The 6,185-nt window shown below is 40.9% G+C and overlaps 1 long non-coding RNA gene across 3 annotated transcripts; it reads right to left on the reverse strand.

Moving 5' to 3' along the window:
• Positions 1–267: 267 nt before the first annotated feature.
• On the reverse strand, positions 268–3,241 carry LOC128767554 (uncharacterized). 3 transcript variants are annotated; one of them, XR_008416137.1, is made up of 4 exons: positions 3,136–3,241; positions 2,763–2,949; positions 2,230–2,382; positions 268–515 (listed from the first exon to the last, which is right to left on the reverse strand). It is a non-coding gene; the product is annotated as an uncharacterized LOC128767554 (long non-coding RNA). The 3 variants fall into 3 exon arrangements; XR_008416138.1 differs by having other exon boundaries at positions 268–789; XR_008416136.1 differs by lacking the exon at positions 268–515 and having other exon boundaries at positions 1,614–2,382.
• Between the last annotated feature and the right edge of the window lie 2,944 nt (positions 3,242–6,185).

Here is a 6,185-nt window from a genome sequence, read left to right on the forward strand (position 1 = left end):
AAGAAAACATTAGTATTAAACACATATCCAAGTATTTATCTATTATATATTGATCCAGCCAACTTAAAATATCAAAACACAATTGCACAATCAAGCTCTGCAATATTTCGGCGTAAAGATATTTTCTTGCACACCTATGTCACACACAAAACAACTGACAAACAAACAAAAAAGACAGTTTTATTTGACAATTCTTGCGCAGTGATGGTAAGAAATCAGTTCTTAATGATTCAGTCACACACTTGCCTGTAAACTCCGGGGACCCTATAACTTCGCACACCCGGCTCCTAAACAAATGGAGCTGTTTGGCGGAAGTCTTTCTTGTATGAGGGTAAATATTTATCAGGAAGAAAATGACATTTTCTGTGGGAAGAGTCTGCCTCTCATACATCTGTTTAGTTAGCCTGAACATTTGACACTGGAAGTGGTTTCTGAGAGCAGCAAGTGGTTTTTGATGAACATAATATGACCCAGACCTCCAGACTGAGGCAGTGGAGCTGAGGTCACTCAGATCCCTGCGGGGAAAAGTAAACTGTCAATGTATGAAGCTGAGCGAACAGTGTCAAAGCCAAGATACAGCCTGTGTATTCCAGTTGCCTTCACAATGTATGGTTTGGATTTGATTGAGAAATAATGAATTCTGCTGCCGGGCGAGCGAATGCATCCATGAGAAAAATGCTGCGGCAGTGAGAGGGCAGCATGATTGAAAGAAAACATCACTTCGGGGACAGTGTTGACAACACAGCTGTGGATCAGCTGCTATCTTCTGGAGTTTGAAGGTCATCGGCCCTGCAGCAGATTTCCACCACAAGCCAAAAGTTTTGTCAACGTACGCTCAGATTCAGCTGAGCTTCTTCTCAAAGATGAAATATAACTTCTAATTGGATTTTTATTGTCTGTCCTTCAAATCAAGGTTGTGCATTGGGAGCTTGGGCTCAAAAATAAGTTTTGTGTAACCTGGATATTTGAAAGTCTGTCATACTTTGTTTGTCGTCATCACATCCTGTGCTTGTTTTTGATTTTAGTTGAATTTTCATGGATGTTCGTGACTGCTCCCAAACAACGTGTATTATCATGTAATTGTGTGTATTATTACATGTAATATTTGTAACTCTGTCTGTCTCTGAAGACCTTTACGACACATGAATTTGAATAGAGATTTTTGTTGGTTATACCTGCATCATCTCCATGTTATTTATTTATATATTGTAATATGTATTTTCAGTGTGGGCCGACCTGTGCACAATGTAAATAGAAACAACACCCTGATTTGTATCCTCATTTTGTGTTTTTATAATGACCAAAATCAATAATCTTCATGAAACGATGAACGATAAATGATAAAAAAAAAGGTTTTAAACATATTTTCAATGAACCCATTAAGATTTTACTCCCAATATCCTTTTCCTTATAATAATTATAATACTAATATTATTATAATTCGGTTTTTCGTGAACTTTTTCTGTTTTTTATATATATATTTTAAATAATTTATATTTAATTATTTACTATACAAACATAATTTTCTGTTACTTAGATTTAATTTTTAATTAAATTAGAGTTATAATTTACGTAGTATCATTATTTATTTATCTGTTTTTTATTTACTCAGAATGTGTATCAGAATAATAATTCATATTTAATATTTTTGCTTTACTTTAGTTACATTAATTTTGTCAGTTACATTCTGTTTTCATTCAGAAAAATGACTTCATGATGATTTTAGTGTGATTATTTTCAGTTATTTTAAATCATTTTTGCCCCTCATGGTGCCTGACTTTAAAAGAAAATAATGCCTTTGTGAACCTCTCATCCAAAAATAAACCAAAATGAGCTGCTCGCACAGGGATTTTTGTTCCTGCATGCATCGACTTGTTGGTTAAAAAGGATTAGCAGGTGAGAATTGATTGTTGTGTCGTCACTCTTTCAGTCAGCTGTAGGAAGCACTTTACATTGGAGGGATTGACTGAGGCTCACTAAAGGAAGCAGGCGGCCATGATGCTTTCATCGATGGCGCTGCAGTGTTGTCTGTACAGCAGATGCAGAGCTGCACACATCAGAGATTCACTAAGCTCAGAGGTTAATGCAGGTGAGCCCAGAATACATTTGCCACCACAATAAACCCACTTGTCAACCATTGCGACGCCTTTTATAAAGTCAGTGGTTAATCTTATTAAGAATGTTTTGCCCTCAGCACACGGCCATATGTTATGTAAAGTTCTTTATTACCTGCTGTGTGGTCCTTCTAAGTTTGACCTAAGGACTGGCAGTCGATCATGTGGACGCTCTGAACCCGACCTGTTAAACATAAAGAAACCAGTGGGTCCTCGGTGTGAGGCTTCTGCAAGTGATCATCTGAGGATCTTTGGGGGGCAGGACACGCTGAAATGGAAAAAGCAGCAATCAAAATAAACCTTGAATGGAAGTTTGTAAATACAAGGCCAAATAAAGCTCAGCAGATAGCTCTCTTGACATCGTTCATGGCCAAACCTCAGTGAGGAGCAGGATATTTTAATCCTGAGAATGGTCATGAATCGTGAGTCGGAGCTGAGAGCTTCTGTGTTTGGCAGCATGTCAACTTCTGTTATTAAAGTTTGATATGTGAAAACACAACATGAGGTCGGTTGGTGAGCACACCTACATTATTATTCAAGTATCCTCCAAAATTGCCATGGAACAATGGACCCTCAGATCATTGCCCACAAGTCCTCACAGTTCACATCCAGGTTTGAGATCACAGAAAAGTAGAGAACCACACTTACATTATTATTCAAATATCCTCCAAAATTGCAGTGTTTTTTTGTGGACAATGGACCTTCAGTTCATTGTCGACAAGTTCTCACAGTAGAACATCAAGTTGGAGATCATCAGAAAGTAGAGAATGTATCTTGCTGCTTTGCCCAGGAGTTCTTCTGCAACACCTCAACAGGTCAATGGGTGTTTATGTTTCTATAAGAGGAAAATATTTAATTTTTTTGTGGCAAAATTGGGGTTTGTAGCTACTGCAGTTAAACTACAAAAATATCACCCAACATATTTTAACTACAGGATGCAGATCAAACTATGAAAGCAGTTTAAATACTAGCAAACTGTTGGAATTCAGCTTCATGTCACCAACACTGATGATCGACTTACCATTTTATTCTCTTTGCAGGCATCATTTCAGGACAGCAGGAAAGACGGTACCTTCCCCAGGCTCCTGTCACCTCTGCCCTCAGGTGGAGCACTCATCAAACAGAACCCTCTCGCCCTGACAATACATGTGCTGAGCAATAACAATGAAATCCTCCTTTCATCTGCACTCTGCAACAGAACATCACAGCGCTTTTATTTGCAGCACCTTTGGTGTCACATGTTGAGAGAAGTGGTTAGTTATACATCTTTTAAGACAAGGACACTCGACAAGGACACTAAATGCAGGTCCTTATTGGGCACCATGGACCAGTGATGTGTCCCACTGTGTTCATAAGACATGTGACAAGGAATTTAATTCTGTTTCATAATAATATATATTGTTCATGTTTTGTTTGTCATGTGAAATTTGAGAGTGGAGTGCCTTATTACATAAAAAAGAGTAATTACATTGGATTATTTATTTTAATAAAAGTGAAAAGCCATCTATTTATGAGCTGATGAAGCTGCATTTTTAAAAATAAGACACCGTATTGTTCTGTTCCTCAGGCTGTATATTGAATAGATATGCACAGGGTGGAGGAATCCAGGTTTCCTCCGTCTTCTCACTTCCTCCACAGGATATTGTGGAGTGTCCAGGAATATGTCAACTCCTACGACCTTTTGCTTGGGAGGAGTGAGAAGAAACAACACCAACTGACTCATCACCGCTCTCTCTTCACTCTTTTGTAAAGCACTTTGGGATGTTTACCTCGATGAAATTTTAGATAGTAAAGTCTCAAAATCCTGTCAACTCCATTTGTTACAAATCCAATTTTAATCCGAACCAGCTCACATCATTTGTTTTCCAACCTGTCCTCTTTTGCAGTCATCATATGGATCAGAAGCCCTCTGTTCTGTGATCGATGACTCCTCTCTGGGGTGTGAGGTAAAGAAGAGTGCATGAACTTTAGCAACATAATTCTCCTTTAATCGACGCTCCCGCATCGATCCCGCTTCCATAAACAGGCCGCGCACATGGATCACTGTTGGCACATGAGCTGAATAGACAGAAAAATGAATGTGCTAATTTAGCGAAGCCTCAGTTCAGCGAGAGCACGGAGCCAAGAGACACTGTGGATGTAACTTTTTGTAACCTCAATCGTGATGTTGTTTTAGCTGCACCAGAGCTCGGCTGGGGGTCGATAGTTTGTCTCTCAAGTAGTCACGCACTGTCGGCCAGAGTGATGGGGAGGAAGGGGGTGCGCGAACGTTGTTCGTCTGTGAGTTATTTAAGGTCGCCGTCGAGCGTGCCATAGTCAAGGCACATATCTATAAATGTATGTATATGGCCAGCTATTTCATAATGTCCAGAATCATGACTGTTCAGCTATGTGCAGCTCTTTCTACAGGTACAATATATTTTTTGAATGCTTGAAAATCTTGAAAACGGCCAACGTTCCCATAACTGATCTGGCTTGAGAATGTCTGACGGACCCTCAGTCAACGCTCACTGAAGCGCTGGCTCAAAATGAAGGGTGGGCTGGGGGGAGCTGGTCCCCCTGCAGCCCTGCATGTGCTGTAAAAAACAATGAACTTCTGACTTCTTCTCATGGGAAATACTGCAAATGTTTGAGATTCTACCGGAGAATTTCTGCGACCCTCTCACATCCAGGCTGCTGAGAATATCATGGATGTCCCCACAAAATGCCATGGAGGTAATTGACTTATCCAATTTGGCGAGAGCTTTTATTGCAAACCTCCAGCTCTTCCCTGTGTTTACGCTAAATGCTTCTCTTATCACTGACGGCTCTTCAATTACTCCATCCTGGCTGCGAAGCCATTTAATGCCTCTGAACTGTTTCATTTCATTCTCTTCTCTCTCTCTTTGTTTTACTGTTAGCTGGCATCTTCCCGCTCGTCCTCGCTTCCTCTCCTCTCCGTCTAGTGGACATCTGCATATGCAGCTATTTTTTTAATGAGGGGAAACTTGCCGTTGACTCCGAGCTCAGGTAACGGAACAATGCTCCGGATGATAGTAATGGTAAACAGTTCATTTCAGGGAACATTGGGTTTTGGAGGGCTGGCAGGCAGGGCTTGAGGAACCCAAATTCATATTCACCCAGGTGACAAGATGACTCAGCGCAGGTTGCTGACTCCCAACTTTACTGACAGGTCTTGATAGTAATTTGTATCTTGAGCCTTATCGCGAGAGACATGCCCCTGCGACGGTGTGTAGTCGGGGCCTTGTCATGCATGTATGTGCAAAGCTCTAACTCTGCCGTGTTTTGTGCTGCGATAAAATAAAGAGACTTAAGGTGTTAAATATTCTCAAGGTTCTGTTACACTCCCCAATCTTAATGAAGCAAACATGCAGTGTTGTGGGGTCTGATGTCAAGTTTTCTCCACAGGGGTGAGTGAAAACTTTTTTGAACACTTTTTCAGTTCTTTTGGAAGTAAGTGAGAGCGAGACAAATGGAGGGGTTGTCTCTGAACAGGAGGGCTGCCGATAGCAGTCAACGATTGATATAAAGGCAGATAAAGTCAGTGAAACTATGTGAGCCTTGTCACATGAGACCAATGAAAGTACAGGTGTTTTTATGATATGAAAGTGTTTTCCACACCCATGTGTAATACTCCAGGCCAGCTCTGCATTGTTCCTGGAGCTCCACCTCCACAGCCGATCTAAGCTGCAGCGTGAAGCTCCAGGCTAATATTCATATGCAGCCTATCGTCCAGAAATTACAGCGACTGTTTGATGACCGCTGAGCATGGCATTTAGGAACCTTCTGTGACTGGCCAGCAACATGAATATAACTACTGTAATTTGCAATTCTAAGGCTTGATCGGGGTCAGTGCCTATTTCAGCCAGTATCAACTGATGAACGTGCGGGACTCCTGGAGGGTTCAGAATCCAGCTGGGAGTTGGACCTGTATGGCTCCCCGGTCCAGCGTCTCTCCCTGCCTTTCAATTCCAGTTTAACTGCATCACAGGAAATCTTTTTTTTGTCCCATAATCCTGATTAAAGGTTTGGTATTGTGACCTACGTTTGACACTTGAGAACTGTTTTCTC

This window comes from Synchiropus splendidus, chromosome 11, assembly GCF_027744825.2.
Source record: "Synchiropus splendidus isolate RoL2022-P1 chromosome 11, RoL_Sspl_1.0, whole genome shotgun sequence".
In the NCBI taxonomy this organism is placed as follows: domain Eukaryota; kingdom Metazoa; phylum Chordata; class Actinopteri; order Syngnathiformes; family Callionymidae; genus Synchiropus; species Synchiropus splendidus.